This window comes from Stenella coeruleoalba (assembly GCF_951394435.1).
Source record: "Stenella coeruleoalba genome assembly, chromosome: 7".
NCBI classification, from domain to species: domain Eukaryota; kingdom Metazoa; phylum Chordata; class Mammalia; order Artiodactyla; family Delphinidae; genus Stenella; species Stenella coeruleoalba.
The window spans coordinates 55004940-55030803 of record NC_137153.1 but is presented as its reverse complement, the minus strand read 5'-3'; the positions used below and the strand labels follow the sequence as shown (position 1 = coordinate 55030803).

General features: G+C 38.6%; 1 long non-coding RNA gene across 1 annotated transcript in view; it reads right to left on the bottom strand.

Annotated features, from left to right (window-relative positions):
- Positions 1-218: 218 nt before the first annotated feature.
- LOC307189242 overlaps positions 219-25864 on the bottom strand; it is a 29477-nt gene continuing 3831 nt past the window's right edge. Inside the window, exons 2-3 of the long non-coding RNA XR_013829127.1 lie at positions 21215-21317; positions 219-1061 (exon numbers count right to left, since the gene is read on the bottom strand). This is a non-coding gene — a long non-coding RNA (uncharacterized lncRNA). The remainder of the gene's footprint in view (positions 1062-21214; positions 21318-25864) is intronic.

Below are 25864 nucleotides of genomic sequence, written 5' to 3'. Positions count from 1 at the left end.
ACAAAAAACGTTGAGAAGATTATTTAGTAGTAGAAGTAGCAAAAAGATGTTGATTTTGCCTGTTAAACTCCTATAAGAGGAGTTTAAAAACAGGCCAGTGACAGCAACAGTGTAGTATGATTGAGTCAATATGATAATGGTAAATTTGGAGCAATTTTTATTATGCAAATAGCATAAATCTATTAACAATAGGCAAATTTTTGTTTTACAATCAACTTGGTTAAAAGCATAACTTTTTGCATGAGAAACAAAACATTAGCCAAATAATTCTAGAACTGTTGAGAAGACTTTGTAAACGGAAGAGCAATATCTTTATAAAGATAACCAGTTCTTGAACTTTGACCAATGTATCATACATAGAGATGATTGTATCTGACATCAAAGTACCGTGACTCATGAATCTTCCTTACTTTATTGTTTCAAACAACATTTAAACTCAAGGGTAGTTCACTACTTTCCTTGGTTTGAATTTCCTACACACAGGGTTAGATTTTCTTATTTCTCTGTGTACACATGCCAACCTAAGGAACCTGTTTTTCACTCAAAGAGTAAAATTACTGTGATTTTTTAAAATATGAATTATAATTTTGTTCTGCCTCTGACATTTTCCTCCCTTTCAGCCTCATCCTCTCCCCCATTCACAGTGTATCCTTTGCTCCAATAATTCCCAATTTCTTAAAGTTCTCCAATACCAAACCCGTCACATCTTTATACCTTGGTACATGCTGTTTCCCCTAAATGGAACACCTTGTCTTCTTTCTATTCTTGGTCCAAAGGGCCTGGTTAATTCGTATTCACCTTTTAATGTTCAACTCACATATCTCTTCTTCTCGGAGTACCTTACTTTTATAAAACTGCAATGAATGTCCTTGTATATACCTTTTTTTTCTTTGCACACATTTGTGATTGTATCCTCAGTGGAAATTATTAGAAGTGGAATTACTGTGACAAAGATTATTTCCTTGAGAGTTCCCTGGTGGCCTAGTGGTTAGGATTCTGGGTTTTCACTGCCGTGGCCCGGGTTTGATCCCTGGTCGGAAACTGAGATCCTGCAAGCTGCGCTGTGTGGCCAAAAAAAAAAAAAAAAGATTATTCACTTGTACAAGGATCTTAATATACACAAAAACTAGTCAGGTATGATAAAATAGTCAGGTATGATAAAATGTTTATGAAGTCAATCAGTTCCTGACTTGCAAATGACAGCACAAACAACCGGCCCCTTTTGTTTCACCCTTCTTGCCCCTGAGCTCTCCTGGTGCTGATACTGCTTCCTTTTCATAAATGGCCCTGTTCCTGTTTCAGGGAGAGCCTGTAAAGATCTGGCCCAGCTTCTTTTCTTGTTCTAGAAAGCTCCTCTTCTACCCCTTTGTTGCCCTGGAGCTGTCCACCTGCCTTACCCATCTCCTACCCCTCCTGCCAGGTGGAGGCTCTAGGCTGCAGAATATAAGTTTAACAGGAGCCAAATGATCAGATTTCAGGGACTTCAAGAGGCCCTGGAGCTATGATTTACGACATAAGTGGCTTTCAAAGTAATGCCCCAGGATTTTTCGGAGATGCTCTAAGGGCCTCTAAAGGGAGAGAGGGAAGGGAAAAAAAGGCCAAAGCCAAAGGTCTAGGTGTCCTGTCCTGCACTCAACCAGGGCCCAGCTTGTTTTATATGTACTGTGCTCAAGTAAGTTTTCATATAAAGAAAAACAAACAAACCAAAAAACTCCAATGCTTAAAAAAAGTTTTAACTTGATTTATGAGTTTGCCAAGCTTTGGTGGACTGGCCTAAGTAACCTCACTCCATCACTAAGTTTCAACTTTGGTCTCTTTTGAAAAATGCATTCATTCATTTATTCCTAATGTGACCCATTTGCCCTGGTTTCCCTGAGATTTTCTTGGTTTTAGCACTGAAAGTTCTATGTCCTGGAAACCCCACTGATCCCAGGCAAGGTTACCATATTCCATTCATTCTTTCCACCCATTTATTAAAAAAAAAAAATCACTGAGCAGTTATCATGTGCTGGGCAGTGTACGAAGCACTGGAGAATAAAGAAATACTTTGACAAAGTCCCTGACCCTGAGTGATTCACACAGTATTACGTTCAGAAGGACACTAATACTCAACAAAAAAACTTGGTGAATGATATCTCAGAGCAGTCCTCAAATGTTATATGTCTTCCATCATAGAAAAGAAAATTGAGTATACAACCAAATATATTACATCTATCAATTACACTCATGTTCATAATAATAAAGAGCTAAAACTATATGACACTGCTAAGTGCCAAGCATTATTCTAAGCACTATACAAACATTAACTCAATTAATCCTCATAACAACCTTGAAGTAGGCACTATTATTATATTCACGATGGATTTAAAATGGCTGCAAATTCTTTGACATACTTCCCATCAGGAGATCTAATTCCTCGTCCTTTGAAGCTGACCTGACCTTAGTCACTTACTTGGTTAATATAATGAAGCAGAAGTAATGTTCTGGGACTTCTGATGTTCTATTATTAAATGCTGTGTTCTGGGGGAAGCCAGATGCCAAGAGAAGAAGCCCAAGTTAGACACGTGGAGAGAGAAATACCAGAGGAGCCCCAGCTATTACAGCCCTCCTAGCCCAGATGTGAGATTCAAGAGTGAAGAAGCCTACAGATAATTCCATTCCCAGTCAACATATGACTACAAGCATATGACAGATTCCCAAATGAGAACCACCCAGTGAGTTCAGTCATCCCCCTAGATTTTGGAAGATAATAATGAAGAGGTGTTTTAAGTTACCAACCTTTAGAGTGGTTGGTAATGCAGCAATCAATGATTGGAACGATATTCACTTTACAGATGAGAAAACTGAGACACAGAATTTTTTGGGGGAGGGGGCCACGTCTCGCAGCATGCGGGATCTTAGTTCCCCGACCAGGGATCTAATCTGCACTGCCTGCAGTGGGAGTGTGAAATCTTAACCACTGGACTGCCAGGGAAGTCCCCAAGACACAGAATGGTTAAGTAATTTGTCCAAATCAAAGACAGCTAGCAAGTAGCAGAATCAGGATTTAAGCCCAGGCAGTTTAGCTCCAGAACCTGTTTTCTTAACCACTGAACTGCCCTGCCTTTGCATTTAAAAACTTACACACACACACACACACACACACACACACACACACACACACAGAGATATTTTAAAATTTCTAATTTTTTCTTTCTGTACCTATCAGGGATCACACTGGTCATTCTGCAGGCACTGTTATAGTTACAAAGGAATAAGTTAGTAAGTCAGTGAGGACCATTGGGGGCAACATCACAGAGAAGGACATCTAAGCTGGATCTTGAAGAATGTCAGAGATTATTATGCAAGAAATGGGGACAAAGAAGTCAGTAGTAGTGAAAGACTGTGGGGTACAAGGAGAGAGGTGTCATGAGCTGATGTTGGGAAAGTGCGCTAGAGTCAGGGAGTGAAGGGTATTTACACCAAACAAAGGAGTCTGGATTTCATCTTATGACCACAGAGAGCAATTAAAGGTTTTGCAACAAAGATATAATGTGATAGATAAGAGATAATTTTGGTGGCAGCGTGGAGACAGCTACAGAGAAAAAAATAGAGAACAAATAGATAAACTGATATAGACCAGGTACAAGAGGATGAATACCTTAAGAAGTGGGAAAATTGGAGGAGATGGGCTTGAGAGATATTCCTGAAGTGTGACTGACAAGATTGGGCAACCAATTAGATAACAGGGATATGAGAGAGGCCATCCTCTTAGATGACTTCAATGACTCTATAGTTTGGCTGACTGCGTGAAACTTCACCTGCAACTCAGTAATGCTTCAAGAGTCAGTGTATTACCTCCTCTCTGAAGACAAACAGGTTTTCAAAGCAAACTGATTATTCAGAACAGAGGTACAGATCAAAGGGGTCAGAGAACCAAATTACTATAGTTTCTAAAAACACAGATGCCAAGGACAAACCCTCCTCAGTCAGAATTCCTTGGATAGCACTTGGGAATTTGTATTTTTATGAAGTTCCCCAGATAACTCTGCTTGGCCAAGCTGAGGAACTACCACTCTAAGGGTTCTTCTTAGCTTCTCAGTTCATTGAAGGTTAATATTTCCCAAAAGGTCCATCCCCAATTGTCTTCTCATCCTATGCACTCTGTCTGGACTATCTCATTAGTTTCAACAACTTCAACTATCATCTGAATACTAAGGACTTCCAAATGAAATCCAGGTCTTTCTTCTGAGCTTTATCTTATTATTTCTGCCCTCAGCCTGAACATCTCTACTGGGATATGCATTGGCTTTATAGAAAGAGCTAAAACCCCAAATAACATCATACTTAATGGTAAACGACTGCTTTTCCCCTAACACCAGGAGCAAGACCAGAATTTCCACTTTTGCCCCTGCTATTCTTTCATGCTGTGCAGCTTGCAGGCTCTTAGTTCCCTGACCAGGGATTGAACCCAGGCCCTTAGCAGTGAAAGCGGGGAGTCCTAACTACTGGACCACCAGGGAATTCCCTTGCCACTGCTATTCAACATTGAATTGGAGGTTCCAGCAAGGGCAACTAGGCAATAAAAAGAAAAAAATGAACACAATTTCTGTTTGCAGATGACATGATCTTGCATATAGAAAATCCTAAGAAATCCACAAAACTATTAGAACTAATAAATAAGTTCATCAAGGTTGTAGGGGACAAAATAAATTTTAAAAATCATATTTCTATATACTAGTAAGGAATAAGCCAAAAATGAAATTAAGAAAACAATTGCATTGATCATAGCATCAAAAAATAAAATAGTTAGGAATACAGTTAACAAAAGAAATGCAAATTGTGTACTCTGAAAACTACAAACATTGTTGAAAGAAATGTTAAAAGACCCAAATAAACGGAAAGACATCCCATGTTCATAGATTGGAAGACTTAATATTGCCAAGATGGCAATACTCCCCAAACTGATCTACACATTCAACACAACTCCTATCAAAATCCCAGCTGTCTTCTTTGTAGAAATCAAAAAGATGATCCTAAAAATAATACGGAAATGCATAGGATCAAGAATAGCCAAAATAATCTGGAAAAAGAAGAAAAATTTGGATGACTCATACATCCTGATTTCAAAACTTAGTACAAAGCTATAATAATCCAAACAGTGGGGTACTGGCATAAGGATAGACACATAAATCAATGAAATAAAATTGAGAGTCTAGAAACCCTGACATTTACAATGAACTGATTTTCAACAAGGATGTCAGACAATTCAATGGCGACAGAAAAGTCTTTTCAACAAGTGATGTTGGGACAAATGGATGTCACAGGCAAAAGAGTAAAGTTGGACCCCTACTTTACAACATATACAATAATTAACTCAAAATGGATCATAGACCTAAACGTAAGAGCTAAATAAAACTCTTAGAAGAAAACATAGGTGTAAATTTTCAGGACCTTGGATTAGGCTATGGTTTTTAAATATGACACCAAAAGCACAAACAACTAAAGAAAAAATAGATATATTGGATATTACAAAATGTATAACTTTTTTGCTTCAAAAGACACCTTCAAGAAAGTGAAAAGACATAGATAAGCAACAAGGATTATACTGTATAGCACAGGGAATTATAGCCATTATCTTGTAATAACCAATAGTGGAGTATAATCTGCAAAAATACTGAATCACTATGCTGTATACCTGAAACTAATATAATATTGGAAATTGACTATACTTCAATTTAAAAAAAGAAAGAAAGAAAGTGAAAAGACAAACCATAGAAAGAAAGAAAATATTTGCAAATCTTATTATCTGATAAGGGCATACTTCATATATTCTAGACATATGGCAAGAATGTAGAAAAACTGGAAATCTTGTACACTGTTACTGGGGATGTAAAATGGTGCAGCCACTATGGAAAACAGTTTGGTAGTTCCTTCAAAAGTTAAACATAGAATTATCATATGACCTAGCAATTCTACTCCTGGGTATATACCCAAGAGAATTGAAAACTAGTACTCACACAAATACTTATATGCCATTCTTCATAGCAGTAGTATTCACATTAGCCAAAAGGTGGAAACAACTCAAATGTCCATCAACAGATGAAGAGATGTATAAAATGTGGTATATCCATACAACAGAATACTATTCAGCCACCAAAAGGACTGAAACACTGATAAATGCTACAACATGGATGAACCTTGTAAACATGCTAAGTGAAAGAAGCCAGACACAAAAAGCCACATATTGTATGATTCCACTTATATGAAATATCCAAAATAGGCAATCCACAGAGACAGGAAGTAGATTCGCAGTTTCCAGGGGTTGGGGGAAAGGGGCATGGAGAATACAGCATTTCTTTTTGGGGTGATGAAAATGTTCTGAAATTACATAGTGATGATGGTTGCACAACTCTGTGAATACACTAAAAGGCATGAGTTGTATACTTTGAATTGGTGAATTATATGGTGTATTAATCAGGATTTTCCAGAGAAACAGAATAGGATATATATGAAGATATACATAAGAGGCAATTTATTATAGGAATTGGCTCACAAGGGCTGAGAAGTCCCATAATCTGCTGTCTGCAAGCTGGAGAAACAGGAAAGCCAGTGGCGTAATTCAGTCTGAGTCTGAAGGCCTGACAATCAGGGGAGTCAGTGGTGTATGTCCTAGTTTGGACATCCCAGCTCAAGACAAAGGGAATTCACCCTTTCCTCCTTTTTGTGTTTTATTCTGGCCCTCAATGGTTTTGGCGATGCCCACCCACGTTCCTCATTCTACTGAATCAATGCTAATCTCTTCCAGAAACACCCTGACAGACACACCCAGAAATGTTTTGCCAGCTATCTAGGCATCCTTTATCCCAGTCAAGTTGATGCATAAGTTTAACCATATGGTGAATGAATTATAGCTCAATAAAGCTGTTAAATTTAACAAGATTCAAGAGAAAATCAGTCAATGGCTATGTTTAATTTCCAGTGTAAGGGTTGGAAAACTATCATGAAAATATAATGGAGATTGAATGGGTAATGCAAGTTCTGTCTTTCTAAGTGTAAATTTTATAGTTTCATAGCATGAGTTGATGACTAACATAAAATTCCACTACTAAGGAGTATTTAATATTATAGTTAAATGTTCTAAGTGTCAGACTTCCTTTCCTTAGCTTTTCTACAGATGTAGAATTTTAGATCTGGCTCACACTCTACAATTAAATGAAAATAGAAAGATATGACTGTGAAATAAGATAAATTTGCAGGCAGCATGGTGAAATAAAATGGTTTAAAATTTTTTTATATGTAAAACTCATTCTTCAAATAAGATATCAGCTGGAAGTCTAGCATGTGGAACAGATGAAAGTATCATAAATAGAGCTCCTTCAGTTAAGGTATGGAAGGAAGAAAGCCTTTGCCTCCACTGCTCCAAACAAAAGCAACTCAGCACAGCCACGTCTAAGTACCATGGAGCACAATTTAAATGATGTGGGAGGGGGCTTCCCTGGTGGCGCAGTGGTTGAGAGTCCACCTGCCGATGCAGGGGACACGGGTTCGTGCCCCGGTCCGGGAAGATCCCACATGCCGCGGAGCGGCTGGGCCCGTGACCCACGGCCGCTGAGCCTGCGCGTCCGGAGCCTGTGCTCCGCAGCGGGAGAGGCCACAACCATAAGAGGCCCGCGTACCGCAAAAAAAATAAAAAAATAAATAATAATAATAATAATGGTGTGGGGATTCAGCATCCCAGTCTTTGCTAAGGTACAGAAACTCCATGGGCTTCTGCTTCCTAACTGTCACGTGAAGGGGTTGAAGTAAAACTTGAAAGCGCCTTCCTATTCTCAAAGTTTATGTGACTCTAAAACAGCTAACACAAAGTCTAGTAGCTATTGGCTTCTGAAATGTTTACCAATCACTCAAGAGCTTAAGGATTTCCAACCGAGATCAAAACAAGGCTTGAGCTATACCCACCTTTCCCAAACCTATAAAATAAACAGCAAACTTTGGATGAAAATAGAGAGCAGGGGGAAAGCTTCTATCAAAGTCAGTGAAATATGGTCTGAACAAAGGGCAGCTGGTTTCCATCGCTCTTATCTCTTAGGTAAAGGTAGTTAATGGGCCATAAATACAAACAGAGGATCTGCATCTCCCAGGAAGAAGGAAGGGAAGGAGGGAGGCAGTACAGTCCTCTCTTCCAGGTGACAGCACCTCAAGGAAAAGCAGAACAAAGGGGTTCCTACTGAGACTAGGAACTGGCCTCTAGTCAGACAGCTGTGGGACAGGTAAGTACTTGATGTCCTAAGAACAAGAAACCAGTTGAGGGGTTGGCAGGGGCGGGGTCGGGGTGGTAGCTGGAGCAGGGATTGTGGGGCTAAGGTGCTGCCAAGATGGGGAGAGACTGTGTTGAATGAGGAACATGGCAGCCCTCAAACAGAAACACCCGAGGAAGAGGCTCAGCAGATCTAGCCCTAGAAATGTGGTCTAAGTCATTGGTACTCAAAGTGGGGTCCACGAACCAGCAGTGTGGGCAGCACCAGTGCACTTACTAGAAATGCAGAAGCTCAGGTCCAACCCACAGCTACTGAATCACAATCTAAATTTTAATAAGATCCCTGGTGACTGTGCCTTAAAGCTTGGGTATAGCTGGAGTACTAGCTTCACAAAGACATCAACCATACTGGCTATACCTAGTGACAGGGAAAGCTGTGGAGCACTCAAACTATTGGATCTGCGTTCCATCAATCTTAAGAAAGAAAAGGCTAAAAGTTAAAAAGAAAAACAAAAACAAACTTCATGCTAAAAATGACGAAAATCATCCATCAATTCTGGGGAAAGTCAGTATAAGCATAGATTAATTCTAATTAATCCTGGTATGTGATAGGTAAAGATGATATAAGATTAACCAATCCTAAGAGTTCTCATCATAAGGAAAAACTTCTTTTTTTCTTTTTGCTTTCTCCTTTTATTGTATCTATATGAGATGATAGATGCTAACTAAACTTACCGCGGTTATCATTTCACAGTATATGTAAGTCAAATCATTATGCCGTACCTTAAATTGATGCAGTGATTTATGTCAGTATCTCAGTAAAACTGGGGGGTAAAAGATTAATCACTGTAAATAAAGAAGTGGAATTCTAGCATTCTTACTATCTAGTAAATCTTCCCTGTAAGACTCTTGAGGGTTGGGTCTATATCTATTTCACTTATCTAACACACTGCCTTACATGTAACTAGCACTAAATAAAGAGTTGAATAAATGAATGAAGACACAATCAGTACTTTAAAGATAAATTTTATGAAATGTGAATTATATCTCAAACCCCCCCACAAAAAACCCAAGATACAATTGGTAAGAGTGGCATGACAGAAACACCAGACTATAAACTCCGTGAGGTTAGGGCCCACGTCTGGTTTATTCACCACAATATCCCTAGCACAAATTTAGCATATGCCTAGCACGCTGTGGGAAATACATGAGTAAATGAATGGATGAATAAGTAAATGGAAGACAAATAAATTTTCCATGAATATATGTGAAAATGCAATAGACAACTAGCTACCCTTGGAGGAAACTACCCCTTCTTTTTTTTTCTTTTGCGGTACGCGGGCCTTTCACTGCTGTTGCCTCTCCCATTGCGGAGCACAGGCTCCGGATGTGCAGGCTCAGTGTCCATGGCTCACGGGCCCAGCCGCTCTGCAGCATGTGGGATCTTCCCGGACCGGGGCACGAACTCGTGTCCCCTGCATCGGCAGGCAGACTCCCAACCACTGCGCCACCAGGGAAGCCCTAGCCCTTCTTTAATCCTTGGATTCCCATGAAATCAAGGATCAATTTACCTGACATTGAAAAGGAGCATTAATCTGATGTGAGTAAATATCATATGATGCTTATCATCACAACTTTAAGTTGAATTTCAGTTGTTTAAACTTTACCATAAAATGGGGTAAACTTTAGCCTAATATGGGTCTTACACATTCTAAAATATTTTTATAAATGCTACTTATATAGCAGCATTATCTATAAAGAAGTCCATCTGCATGAATCCTGCCATGGCAGTCCTAGGCAATACTGGGAAAATAAGTTTATATTTGACCCTTTCAGAATTTTTTTCTTTTTTTTTTTTTTTGCGGTAGGCGGGCCTCTCACTGTTGTGGCCTCTCCCGATGCAGAGCACAGGCTCTGGACGTGCAGGATCAGCGGCCATGGCTTATGGGCCCAGCCACTCCGTGGCATGTGGGATCTTCCTGGACCAGGGCACGAACCCCTGTCCCCTGCATCGGCAGGTGGACTCTCAACCACTGCGCCACCAGGGAAGCCCTCAGAATTTTTTTTAACTTAAAAAATATTTTAGTGTGACATTTGATACATACCAAAGAATGTGTTATAAGAATATGTGTTCCGCTTAAAAACAAGAACATTATCAATATCAAGATTTACTTCCTTTGGGATCTTATACCAATTTCTGAAGGAGTCTGGTTTCTAGCTACCTGGCATTAATGTAGAAGGTTTGAGAAATACATATTCAATTAGGTGCTACCTGCTGAGAGTAGCTTTAGATTTTTACCATCCTTGGATGTATAAACATTTTTATAGCTTTTTTTTTCCGATAGTAAAAGTGTACATATTCAATATAGAAATTTTTGAAAATAGGGAAACATATGATGAAAATAACCAATAATAATCCTACTGTCTCCAGATAATTGTTAACATTTTGAAATACACAGGCGTGCACACACACATACATACACAAATACATTTTATTAGGTGTCTTGAGCTCCTTTCAAAGACTTAAAGAAATGAGTCCCTCCAGTGGAATTTCATGCCTTGTGACAGGCTGGTGGGAAACTTAAGGCCTTAAGGTTTTCTCAAATTGTACCAAAGAAGACATTTACATTTACAATATGATAGCATTATAGTGATACTCTCAGATATTCAGTTACTAAGTAATCCAAACAGCTCTAGGCCCATGTTATGGGTGTTAATAATTTAACATTATAATTCAAACAAATTAACATTAAATTCATTTACTCACAATAAGCTAAGAGTGATTCAGCCAAATTCATACCAAGTAACCATGTACCTGATGCTTTATTATTCACGTGTTCACAGATATAAATTTCTCTGGAGTGATGGGTGGTGATAAAATCAGAACACTTTTAACAGTGAAATGACACCAGAACAGAGCCAAGGTACAAGGAAACCTTAGTTCCTTCGAATAAACGGAGAACCAGACAAGCTGTGCGGGCCAGTGTGTCTGTATCAGGAGAGTAAATGAGGAGATGAGCGCTGAATGAACGACAGACAGGTTTCAAGTGTGTGTGGTAAACGTCTTTTCTAATTGAGCGATGGCAACTAGTCTAGCAGGTTCTTCTTGTCTCCCTGGGGGAAAAGCCTGGACAAACAGATAATTCTTGCACAATGTTTTTTGGATTAACAAATTTTGGGTTTTACGTGAGGACCCTCCACCTAAGAAGAGATCCTATCTAGAGACTAAGACATATGCTTTTCTAGCTGAGCTAGTATTTCCCCTGTGGTTTTAGTCTCTAGGACTTAGGAAATAATATCTCAGTTTAAGAGGTGTGTCGGTGGAGCTTGTCAAGTTCAGAAATTTGAATTAAGATACCAGGTCAGGAAGGAACAAAAATGAAAAAGTATGACAAAGATAGGATCCAAAATAAACTAAAATCAGAATCCAAAGCTAAAGTCATAAATCACAGTGCCAAGGCTAAAAACGCAACAGTAATATTCAGACTACAAAGAAAGTACGGGAAGACTGGTGTCAAATAGTTAGCGTCTGTATATTTTTCTAAAGAGAGTTAAAAATGTAAACAATTGCCTATGTGAGTGGATCTGGTAAGTTTAGAGGCAGATGAGGTCACTTCATCTCTCATGAAGCCAAAGTTTCCTATCTGGCAGCCAACCTTGACATCTGACTATGTCATGGATTACATCAGCCAGTATAGGTATTTAGCAAACAGTGTTAAGCAAATAAATTAGTAGACCTTACATTTGTTTACATTATTATATTGAGGAGGAAGTCCTGGGAATTAATTTTCATTTGTGATGTCTGTAGGTAGAACACACTGCGTGACGCACTTGAAAGAGGTCATCGCTTGTAGATTTATCAAACAGAGAATTACCATTTGTACGCTATAACAAGCTATAGCCAAAAATCTAAACATAACAGCCCAACTTGCAAAAGGCACTTGCCCATTAATCATGTATGTGCTTAATAGTTTTGCTGGGCTTGATGTAGCTTTAGGTTTCAAATTCAGCATTCTGGTCATTGTTCCTTTGCTTCATGGCTATAAATAATGTTTGGTGTTATGTTGATTAGGGCCACACAATCCAAAAACTGGACTTCAGGAGCAGGGATGATTAACCAAGAGGTAGATTAACACATTTTTACATCCCTCTTCTCTCTCATATGAAACATAGAGGGGCTATTGTTAAATACTCTGTTTAGATAATACCCCTATCAGGCAAGATTTTACTGAAAGCATACACATAAGCTAAATATAATACTTTTACCACATTTCAAAATATATCATATTTTGGTTTACGCCCAGACCAAGTGGGAAGGATTCTTTCTAATTGACCCTGAATATAAGTCTTATAAAAGGTCTCCTGCCAAGATGGTCCCCACACGTCAGGCCAAACTAGTCTCAAAATTCCTCTGGTAACAAGAGCTCAATGAGGTTTTTCTCCAGCTTAATGAAGTCCATACTATTCTCCTGCTACACAAAATTACTTCAAGAGTTAATTGAGGTTTAATTTTCTTACTACCCCTTACCCTCCAGATCAGTGAAAGGCCCTTACCAGTTTCTTCCTATTGCTTTGTTCTCTTTTCACTTGGTTTGAGAATAAAGAATAAAAGAGATGATAGTCTCAAAGAGAATAAAGAGATAATAGTCTCAAAAACACATTCTTGTATGGCAGGGAGTCATTTGCTGTTCTCTTAAAAAGTAAGCAAACCTCTCTTACCAATAGCAATCCTGCTGTTCCCGTTTGCTTTTGTTTCCTTCACAGTCTACTTCTGATACACTGTCTTATATTTTAACATAGCCTTCATTTAAACATTTTAAGCTTTTGTTAGATGATTATAATATGTGTTCGTTGAAAATACAGTTAAGCAAATGGAAGAAAATAAATTCTCCGTGACCTCACCAATCTCAGTGGCAGTGTTTTTCTATGCATATGTGTATGCATACGGATATTCCCACTAATTTAAAAAGCAATCATCTGTGCATACTATTTTTTAGCCTGCACTTTTCCATATAAAAATATATTTTCAACATGATTCTTAATATGATGCATAGGAGTCCATCTCATAGACGTTTTACAATTAAGTTGTTGAACATTTACTATTTTAAATTATTTTTAAACTATTGGATTTAAACAATCCTGTAATTACCTTAACTAAAAACTAAGATGTAGCCTTACTTTCTTCGTTAAAATTTCTGCGAATAGACTCATTGGATAAAAGTTATGCATAGTTTTAAGCCATTTAATAAACACTGCCAAATTGCCCTGCTAAAAGTACTACGAATTAACACTTCTCTTTTAGTTTATAAAAATGCCTTTTCCCCAACACCACTACTTTCTCTTTTTTTATTCCTTTTCCCCCCCTCCTCTTTGCTGATCTACTGGATGAAAGGCAATATCTCACTGTTTTAATTTGTGTTTTTCCCTATTACCGGTAAATGCAAATATTTAATTGCCATATATTTGTATATATTTATTTGCTGTTTGTATTCATCTGAATTGTCCTGCATTGTTTTTGTCCATTTTTCCCATATAAATGTCATATTTTACGTTATTTCTTATGTAAATGTGCTGCTTATATTTTTATTATTGATTTGAAAAAACTGGTTATATTAATAATAGTATACCTTCATATATTTATTACAATCTTTTGTGTAAGGAAGTTTCCCAAGCTAGAAAAATCCAAAATATACATTAGTAAGTGGTTGATTAAATACGTTATCGTTCATTCATATAATGGAATATACAAGGCAGATGTTAAAAACAGTAAAGTAGCTCTATATATGCTGACAAAGAAAGATGTCCATGATATAGTGCTCAGGGAGAAAGATTAGATGCAAAATATTACTAAGAAAGATTCTTGGTTTGAAAAAGTTATGTATTTAGGTACACACACTATATGTGTATATATGTATTGATAAAGGTCTGGAAATACATAATCCACATTATTAAAAAGTTACCTATGAAGTAAGGGATTGAAGAAAAGAAGGAGACCCTATTTATTTTATACAACTCTGTATTGCTTGATGTTTTTATGTTTTACAATGAATTCACAATGAATATATACTACTTTCACAACTGAAAAATGTTAAACAAGAAAAATGGAACACATTTTAATGTAATCATATCTTTTCCTGTATGGTTTTTACCTTTTGCATCAGGCCTAGAAAGATCTTTCTTGTGCCAGGATTATAAAGATAGTTTATTTTTCATTTTAGCATTTTTATGGCTTTACTTTTTGACATTTACACCTTTAATCTATTGCAATTTATTTTGCTGTGGTATGAGTCACAAAGCAACACCAATAAAAATTCATCATTTTTCAACTTTATCTTAATGTAAATTATTTTCTATCCTTAAATCTGTCTCTTGAGTTAAATATTCTGTTTCACTGATCCGTCTTCCTAGTTGAACCCTGATACCACACTTGTTTTAATCTTCATAACTTTAAATAGATTTTAAAGTCTGATAGGTAAACAAAAGATAATCTATGGTCTGAAGTGAAAATATTTACAACACATATAATGAAAAGGTGGTAAAGATCCCTAACATGTCAAGAATTCCTTTAAGATGTTTTAGCTGCAAGTATCAGAAACTTATCTCAAAAGACCTTAAAAAGAAGGAATTTTACTGACTCACACAAATGGAAGTCCAGAGGTGGATAGGGCTCTAGGTTCAGTTCAATCACACTCTGGCTCCATTTCCTTGTGAATTTCTCTCTTTTTCCCCCACGTAATTTGGCTCTGTCATCAGAGACTGGCTTCCCTTATTATCACCAGATGGCTTCTAGCAGACACTAGGGCATGTTTCCTCCCAAACCCTTCCCTGCAGTCCACTTGTACCAATTTTGGTAATCTGCCAGCCTTGGGCCAAAACCCGTGTCCAGGGTTGATGCTTTGTGCTGATTATTTGTACATGAATTATTCCCTGGCCCTTCAGTCCACATCCCTATTTACTTCCCTACAGAATTCTTATATCTTAGACACTTAAGACACAGCTCTTCTTTCATGCAATACTTTTGTGAGAATTCTCTTCTATGCGGAAATAATCTCTCATTGTGACTTACTTGATTTGGAACTCTATAGAAAAGCCAAACATGGCTCAGTTTCATGATAGAGCTGCTTTATTTTACTGTACTATTTTTATAACACTTGTTTCTATGGCTAAATTACACTAATGTGATCTAGTGACCTCAAGAAAGCAGATATATTAATTGACAATTTCCTTTTGTATACTGTAGTCAATGTCTAAAAACGTATCTTTATTTAAAGGCCCAAGTTGAGGGAACATAAATTAATGCTGGCCAACATACTATAATTTTGAATCATGAGTGACTATTAAATGAAATCTATTCAGCATATTACTTGAAATTTAATTGGGGGTAAAAAAACACTTCTTAGACTAATTGAAACTAACAGTGAAAATTTTTAAATTATAAGATATCTCATGCAATGTTAGAATTTTTCTCCGTGTTCAATAAACTGGAACTAACAAATTGCTATGTAATAATGACTTGCAAGAGAAAAGATAAGTACCTTTATATATAAAAACACTAAGTGATACATAAATCCAAATGAAATAGATTGGAATATTGTTATCAGAAGTGCTTTAGGCATAATATTCTTGGACCATATTGTAAAGGCAAAAAGCTATGTTACAATAAAGTTGAGTTTTAGTTTTTTTGATAGCAGTTTGCATGTACTATTTGAATAGGCTTGTAATGAATGATCTTCTGAGATCAGAAGGACATACTGAGGATTCTCTTGCAAATAAAAACACAAATGTCAGGATTAATGGATATTCATTTGTTACATAAATTACAACAAATAATATTTTAAATTTAAGTAAGAACTGGCAGCTCCAGGTGTACAAACTTTGGGATAGATGGGAATCACTTGAGGTAATCTACTCAAGATCCCTGCTTTCACACAAAATGCACCAAACTCTCCCCAAATCTCTTGTCAATTTCTTCTGCCAGTGTTTAGCCACCTCATATGAGAACGTTCTTCCCTAGGGAAGCAATACTGATAATGAGCCAGTCAGAGTCAGATAAACCTGGGATCAAATTTAGGCTCAAGGACTTGAGCAAGTTATTTAATCTCTCTGAATTCCAGATTCCTTATCTATAAAGTGGAGGAAATAACAGTACCTACTTCATGGGGTGCTTGTAAGTCTTAACTGAGTTAATGTATAAAACGCACTTATCAAACTGCCTGGCAGCTATTATAATTAATTATCATTATTTACCAAGTTCTTATTCATGTATAATGCCGTGGTCAAAAAGCAAAAAAATACAGTTTCCCTAAACTGATCTTAAATAAATATTCTAGTTTTCTAAAGCTATTCAAATTTTAATCAAAATTGATATTAATTTATGCAAATTAATCTTTTCTACACTTAAAAATCCACTTTGATGTAAATTATAAATATATGCAAAGAATTTGATACATGCTCCTAATGAAAAACATTCCTGGAGACCAAAGAGTCATGTAACTCAGTCATAACATCCATATTCTGTTTAATTCATACACAAAACCCAGTTTAATCATCTTAGCCATGAATATTTACTTCCTGAAACAAAAAGGGAAGCTATATTTCATCTAGGTTTACGTAATTAATGACTTGAATTGATTAAAAAGAAGAAGAATCACGGCGCTTTAGAGTTTCTCAGCTGAGGACCTGATTCCGGTTGCCTAGGTAGGTAGTGGCATGCCTGGTACCCAAAACTCAAAACTCTTGACTCATTTCCTTCTAGGACTCTGTGCTATATCTCAAATGGAAAGAAATTCTAGGGTGGATTCAGTGATCAGTTTACCTGCAATAGCAAAAGCTATGGGAATTTAGCTCTTATATGGCTTCCATTTCTAGAACTCATCAGAATTTATATTTTTTAAAAAATGCATCAGGCTCAAAATGTAAGCAAAAATAGTTCTAACAGTTGTTTCCCCCCCTTTCACTTTAATTGGGTAAATTAAAAGCAAGTGGCAGGGAGAAGTGGTAGTGGAGGTGAAGAAGATAGGGGAGGCTGGGGATGAAATAATGTTCTGCCTATGCATAAGGTCTTAAGTAATCAGAAAATTGGGCAAGTTACCACCAGTTCCAATTCCCGTCTCTTGGAACCCTCTTCAAGCTTCCAGCTAAGTGTCTTATAAGCCCCAAAGCATTTTACTTTTTTTAAAAAAAATTATTTATTTATGGATGCATTGGGTCTTCGTTGCTGTGCACGGGCTTTCTCTAGTTGCAGCGAGCAGGGGTTATGCTCCTTTGTGGTACGCAGGGTTCTCATTGCAGTGGCTTCTCTTGTTGCGGAGCACGGGCTCTAGGCACGCGGGCTTCAGTAGTTGTGGCATGCGGGCTCAGTACTTGTGGCGCACAGGCTTAGTTGCTCTGAGGCACGTGGGATCTTCCCGGACCAGGGCTCGAACCCATGTCCCCTGCATTGGCAGGCAGATTCTTAACCACTGTGCCACCGGGGAAGCCCCCCCCCCCAGAGCATTTTATATTAGAGTGTTCAAAGCTCACTGGCATCCCTGTTAACAATTGTAAATACCCTATCTGCAACAGCCCCCTTTCCCCTTTCCAGCATAATTTTTCTTCTAACATTTACCACCCTCTACCATATTATTTATTTTCCTATATACCTTGTTTATTGTCTATCTTCCCCCACTAGAATATGCAGGAATTTTTGTGAGTTTTGTCTTGCTGTATCCTCAGTGCCCAGAACAGTGCAGGCATACAGTAGATACTCAATAAATACTTACTGAATGAGTGAAAAATTACTAGCCCTTTGCCTTTTCTTTACTTAATATGAATGGTAATTTAGACAGGTTTTCTGGCTGAATTATATACATAATTGTGGGCCTTTCTCTATAAGTAAACCCCTTTTCTAACATTTCGGCTCAAAAACCTTATTTTCAGCACACCAGAGCAACATTACTAATAGTGCTGTGATTTAGGTGCCTTCTGAGCAAACCAGTCTATAAGTCCAGCTCTAAAATAACTTTCATATGTTTAAAAAATTAAAGAGCTGAAGAATATTAGGATCAAAGTGAAAAAGAAAAAAAGCTGTCATTGAACTTAATCTAAATAGGTAAAGTTAAAAATGCTTCTGAGTTTTGCCCCCAAATAGGATGGCATCTTCAGAAGCGTTACCCTAAGATATTGACTCTATCAATATGAAACAAGTTTGAACTCTGCCTAAAAATTCTGGAGATACCATGACTGGCAAAATGCACAGTAAAAAAAAGCTTGTAAACCCTGAATGATAAAAAGAAACCTAGTACAGATTAGAGTACATATTAATGAGTCAGAACTCCCCTGAAACAACACTGCAGATGGTTCCTTGTTTATTTTTTACACTTTCCAGAAATCATTATCTATCCTTTTACATGACTTTTCTGAAATTAAAAAAAGCATTTTAAAAGATGGTGCTATTTTATAAAAAAAGAAGAAACAGCAAGAGCCTACCAAAAAGCAAGATTAAGAACTTCTGACAGTATGGTTTCACTTTCTCTTTTCTTTTTAACCACTTAAATATTTCAAATTATCTTTCTATAATCTGATGTTCTGACTGCTGTAATTCCAACAGGTTAAAGAATGAAAACGACTTGATTGGTAAACACTGCTGACTACCTATAGTTAAAGGACTAATGCTGTAAGGCTTGTTCACTTCTGGCCTACAAAGTCTACAGATCAGACCATCATCTTCAACAGGCTACTGATTCTCCTACAACCTGAGCTTCCACCCAAGCTAAAGCAAGTGTATAATAAGAATCCTTTTGAAAATCATGAAGCCAGATGATACCACCATGTTTATCATTCCTGTCATCATCTTCAGTCACTTTTCAAAATATAAGTCCTTTTTGTAATGGCTTTTTGTGCTGCCCACACTTTTGCTTCCCTTTCCCACTCCCAACCTCCCAATAGTGGAGGGGTTGAGAGTGCCTATGGGATGTTAGGGAACAGCTTCAGATTTCCTAGGATCTCCTTCAGTTACACCCATTCTTTGGTATGGATAAGTGACATTTTTTTCAACCAGTGACACTCCTAAATTCCTTCTGTTATAAACGTTCTAGAGCCACCACTGCTCTTGCTCTTCCTTTACAAATCTTTCCACTCTGCCTCCTGACATTTTCCATGATAAACAGATTTCTGCTCTACATCCTTAACCTATTCACTGAGTACTTGCTACCTGGCTCTCTCCAGGGAATTCTAATTCTTCTATGAGCGTGTTGCTTGCCACTCTGTATTAGAGGCTGCTCACTCTGCAGTAGGCAATGTAGCTGGAAGTCACAAATTAGGATCTCTATTTACATCCATTTCTGTTATTCTTCCTTTGTTTTATTTTATTTATTTATTTTTTTGTGGTACGCGGGCCTCTCACTGCTGTGGCCCCTCCCGTTGCGGAGCACAGGCTCCGGATGCGCAGGCTCAGCGGCCATGGCTCACGGGCCCAGCCGCTCCGCAGCATGTGGGATCTTCCCCGACCGGGGCACGAACCCGTGTCCCCTGCATCGGCAGGCGGACTCTCAACCACTGCGCCACCAGGGAAGCCCTATTTTTATTTTTTGGTAAAAATCTTTTCACCCTTGGAAGTAGTCATTCGTGACCCACTATCTAGCCCTGCTCGTGTGCTTTATTTTTCTGGCCTCCTGTTTGGATAAAAAGTACATCAAAGTTGGGGACTTCCCTGGTGGTCCAGTGGTTAGGGCTCCAGGCTTCCACTGCAGGGGACCTAGGTTTGATCCCTGGTCAGGGAACTGAGATCCCGCATGCTGCGAGGCATGGCCAAAAAAAGGTACGTCCAAGTAACTTTTGTTGGTCTCCTACTATAAGAGTTGGTGAATTTTTTCTGTAAAGGATCAGATAGCAAATATTTTTCTCTTTGCAGGCCATATGGTCTCTGTCACAACTCTTCAGTTCTGCCATTATAATGCAAAAGCAGCCACAGAAAAGAGTAAACAAATGGGCATGGCTGTGTTCCAACAAAACTTAACTTATAAAAATAGGCATCAGGCTGGATTTGGCCCAAGGGCTGCAGTCTGCCAACCCCTGTCCAAGTACACGCCAGTCACTATGACAGGGCTTTACATACATTATCTCATGAAACAGCACAATGACAATTCACCTGTATGGCTGGAGTAGTAGACAATGGAAGTTCTTAGCATAGTGACTGACCAATAGTAAATGCTTGATAAATAGTTGTGGCAAATGATAATTAATCTTAAATGACTCTGCAAGATGGATATTTTATGCATGAGGAAATACAGACATTAAATAACTTGCCCAGGGAGTAAGTAAAAATACTAGGAACTTATTTACAAAACAGAATAGACTCACGGAGGGCCCAGAGGCACGTGTGAAGCCTCGGTTCTGCCCACTGAGGGGTCCTGGTAGCTTCCAGGCAGAGAACAGTGTTCTGGCAGAGATGACAAGGGTCCCACATCAGCACAGAGAGGACCTGGGCCTGCATGGGCAGGGTTGGGGTGACCCATCTTCCCAGTAAAGCCCAGCTCATTCTCTCTGACCAGCTCCCCACATTCCTGCTTCCCACTTCAGGCAAAAAGGCTTTGGCTCTCCCTACCTCTACCCGCAACAAAAGGATGTGCCTCCCTGACTTGCCCCCAAATGGCCAAGGTGCAGAGAGAGGGGGCCAGGAGTCCTGGACAGGCTGACTGCGCTGGGGGAGCGGCCATGGTCAAGGAACTTCAAATGCCAGCTCTGCCTTTGCCGCTAAGATAGCCCCGGTGGGAGGGGGATCCAGGGTGCTGTCAGTGGGGCAGTGATGACATCTCATCCTGGAGCTCTGAGCGCCCAGCGCCTTCCCTCCCCTTCCCCTCCTGGCTGCTGGCTGGCAGTTGGTCCTGTCCACCCATCTAGATAGATGTTGCTGGGGACCCACCATGTGTGCCTCATGGTCATGTGTATCTTCCTCAAGGATGTTTTGCTGCTGTGGCTATTGTACTTGTGTCCCACCTGTGCCATCTTCATGCAGCCGTCCATGTAACTGCCTGTCTTCCTTTTGCAGTTTCTGATGTTTGTAACCAGACCCAGCTGTGTCATTAAACAGACTTTCTTCCTGAGAAAAAGAAGAAAGAAAGAAAGAAATAGACTTACAGACATAGAAAACAAACTTAGGGTACCAAAGGCGGGGATGGGGGTGAGGTGGGGGAGGGATAAATTAAGGATTTGGGATTAACAGATACACATTACTATACACATTACTATACATAAAGTATATAAATAACAAGGACCTATTGTATAGCACAGGGAGCTATATTCAATATCTTATAAAAACCCATAATGTAAAAGAATCTGAAAAAGAATATATATATATATAACGGAATCACTTTGCTGTACACCTGAAACACTGTAAATCAACTATACTTCAATTAAAAAAAAATACTAGGATTCAAAAGACTGTCTGCTCTATTCTTTCCCAATGAATGCAGTTTTGACTGAGTTTGATTTGACTGTAGAAATCTATGTGGAATGATTAGTAAGTCCTAGGAAATATGGATCTGTAGTTTAGGGGAGTAGTGGGAATAGATGTAAATTTTCTGCAGAATCTTGCCTTCTCCTTTTACTTTCTTAATTAATGACCTTCATTAGGAGATATTAGCACATCAAAAGAGTATTAAAATAGAAGATAACCTTACAACTAAAGTAAACACAATATAATTTTCCTTTTGACATGCTCAAAATGCTATTATTATTTTGGCCACACCGCGCAGCTAGCGGGATCTTAGTTCCCCCACCAGGGACCAAACCTGGGCCCACAGCTGTGGAAGCATGGAGTCCTAACCACTGGATCGCCAGGGAATTCCTTCTAATAATTCTTGAAGGCAGCAGTCATCAGTAAATAAACCATTTAGTTGAGAATTAACATGTCATTCAAGTCAGTTAAGACAGAATTTGGTAACTTGCTCTTCTCTTTTAGGCATTAGTCAGTTAATGGTTATTGCTATCATAGAATTGTTTACGATCATTGAAAGCTCTGGATCCAACTCAAAGAACCTTCTTACATAGATTGCACAAGGAAGAAATATGGATAATAAGAGTCCCAGAGATTTCAGACACGCTCAGGAATATCTGCAGGATTGGAGATGCAGGACCAGTTGGGGTTTACCTGTGCTAGGGCTTCAGCAATCCTAAGGACATAAAAACGACCCGAAACATAAAGGTTGAAAATTGGTGGAGAGAACGGATTCCTAAAAGGGTTGCTTAATTATCCGAATGATTCAGCATCAAATATTTACGGAGTATTACTATTGTTCTAGGTACCAGGATAATAAAATAAAATTAAAGTTTTATGAAATAAACGTTCCTATACTTATGGAGTTTACATACTGGTAGGGGAGATAGTAAACACATAAACAGACAATAAATGTCAGTGACCAGTATGGGGAAAACAGGGCAAAATGATATAATGTGAGTGCTGTTTTAAATAGGGTAGGCAGAGAATACTGAATTAGCAAACACTGAGCCATTGTTCCTAGTGGAAATAACGGTTAGGTTTCTGAGAGCCTCTGTTCACAACATTTGTGTCAAGCAATCAACACATCACCTTGTTTTATGTGTGTTTTTGCTTAAAGACATTATATTTAATATCATCGATTCATTAACATTGAACTCATAGTCAACAGCATTGTAACTCATGCAGGAACACAGCTTATCTAACACGTTTTCTCTGTAAGGTGGTGGTTTCATCTTTGCCCAGTCCCTCCCAAGTGTTAGTGCTAAGGCTTTTCCTTCTGTACTACCACTGTTCCTGCGGGTGTCAAGTCACCCTGGCCTGTATCCTAAAAATGTAAAAAGGGGTAGTTGTTTACATGGACAATGTGGTTAGGGATTCGAGTCTCAGGACACAGGCTTACACTCTCTTAGTCAAGAACCACAGCTATGTGCAGGCTGCTGTCAACGGAAGGACCACGACACTCAACCACCAAACACACAGCTAAGGCGACAACTTCACATGACTGCATGTTGTGCACCACTGAAAGGCAATCAATGCTCTATAGACACTGGTCCTTGTGTGGCTCCCTGGCGCTGGCCCTGAACATGCCGGACAGTTCTCCCAGTGCTGACCCCTGCTCCACTTCTCCTGTAGCTTGCCAAATGATGTCTTCAGTTCAGCTGATCCACCTTTGAATCTGGTGATTGAGGAGGGCATCATTTGGTCAGAGAGGAGATGATGGTATCAAGTAATGAAATGAGGTAGCTTAAAAAGGAATAGTTTTTTTGTGGGGGGAGATGCAAGACAGGGAGGGAACTAAGAGTTGTGTTTTGACCTGTAAAGTGTGAGATGCCATTTAGACATTGGAGGTAGTCTGACGGTTGAATCTATAGCTTAGGGAAAACTAGAGCTAGAGCAGTAAATTTGGGAGAGGACAACACACGGATAGTATTAATGTCATTGAGTTGAATGAGATCACTTAAGGATGAAGAAGAGCTTAAACCTGGAACAAAAAGGGGTTGAAATAATGGTTTTTTATTGATCCCTTTAAGAGACAGCTTCTAGAATTGACTTTAGTTCATTTTCTCCTTTTCTGTGTGAAAGGAACTATAAAACTAGGGGGAAATTTGAATAGGTATTAAAGGGTATCAGCATCAGATCCCAATTCTTTTTTTGTTAGGGCAGGTCAGGCATTATTTTGCCTATTGCACTCAGATTAACTGTAAATTGGAAATAGAGTATCACTTTTGAGATTTTTAGGCAGTCTCTGATTCTTATGTATTATGGAGTTTTTGAACTGACTAATGAACCATCTTTAGGGGGGGAAACTTGAAAGGAAAGAATCCCTACCTTACATTCTCTGAAGCATGGAGGAAACTAGAAAAAAGTTGGGAATGGGACAGTAACATTCTAGTAACATTCTAGTTACTAGTTCACCAATCAAAGAGGTGTACAGCAAACTCAAACCCTCTGGGCAGGAGTTGTATCCAAGGGAATAGATCCATAAGGAGTGGGAAGGGGTGAGAGAGGACACAATATCAATATTTCTAGGTTCTTTGTCACTAAAAAAAATTAACAAAGTATTTACTAAAATGTTGATTAAAAAAGTTTTTTAATGGCAAGAATGGCTTTGTGGGTATGGTTTTTTAAATGTCCTTATCTTTTAGAGATACACGCTGAAATACTTACAGATGAAATGAGATGTTGAGTATTCGCTTCAAAATACTCAAAGAAAGAAGTCAGAAGGGCACACATGAAACAAGATTAACTATGAGTTGAACCTGGATGATGGATACAGAAGAGTTCATTATACTGCTATTTTTGTTTATATTTTATTGTTTTCTATAATAAAATGTTTTTAAAAATTAATCTTTGAAATAAAGAATATAACTATTTTTTGATCGGTGCTCAGGACAACTTGCTATGATGTGAGGAATATCATAACTGAGGCCCAGAAAAAAACGGGTTTGGAGGAAACAGGTAAGTGCTGAGCTCAGGATAAGTGACAGTCCTGTGGCCTTTGGGAAACTAGGAACATGTCTGGATGGATAGATATGGACCAGTGCCATTTAGGGCAGATGGTCATATTTGGACTTGGTAGGTGCTAAAGTGGTATTCAAGTTAGCACAGACACTGGTTTCCAACAGTGGGGAAAGACTGAGTGAGGGTGGAGGACTATTTCCTCCACTTGAAATACTGTCGGGAGCTCACAAAAGCCAGTCATGGGCAGCAGGTTTTGTGACTCAGATATTCATATAGACTACCTTCCTGTTCAGCCTCTCTGTCCATTATCTTTCTCTGTTTCTCTCTCCCTGCTAAGAGTTTAGTTTCTCTAAACTCTTCTTTATGATCTGTTGGGACATTGTTCTCGGGGAACACTTACTCTCCTCTGACCAAGAGCCTTGTGTCAGTCCTTCCCACTCCTACTCCAGCCATGTTTGGAGAGAGCTGGATAAAGAATGTGCTGAGTAACTCTGAAAGACTCTAGATGAGCCTGTTCTGATAAAGTTGAGACAGAGTCCCCAGCCAGATAAGATACTGGAGTGCAGCACAAAGAGAAGAGTGTGCTAGGGCTCCCTGTGGAGAGCAGAACACACAGAGTCATTTAGATGTCGTATGAATAAAGCAGATCTAGTGTTTGTTGATGTCATTCTTACTAAAAACTCTTTCTAAAAGAATAACTAAGAGTGCCTACGGGTATGAAGCACCAGGCCTTCAAAGGCTATGTTTTTGAAAACTGATTATGAGGGGCTGGAACCAGTACCTTGTTAGTCTACATAGTGTGGATTATAGGAAATCTGGAGCAAGTTATTCTGTTTGGGAAAATAAAGAGCCATGAATTTAGTACAGTTGACTCCTGAACAACACATGGGTTAGGGGTGCAAATCCCCTCATGCAGTCAAAAATCTGCATATAACTTTATAGTCAGCCCTCCATATCTGCAATTCTACATCCAACGATTCAACCAACTACAGACGGTGTAGTACTGTAGCATTCATTTATTGAAAAATACGCACGTATAAGTGGACCTGCGCAGTTCAAACCCATGTTGTTCAAGTGTCAACTGTAGTTTCTACTCAATACTCAATTATGAAATCACCAAAACTGAGACTGGGAGACTCTAGGTAAGTCAATAAACTTTGCTGGGCCTTAATTTCCCCATCTATTAA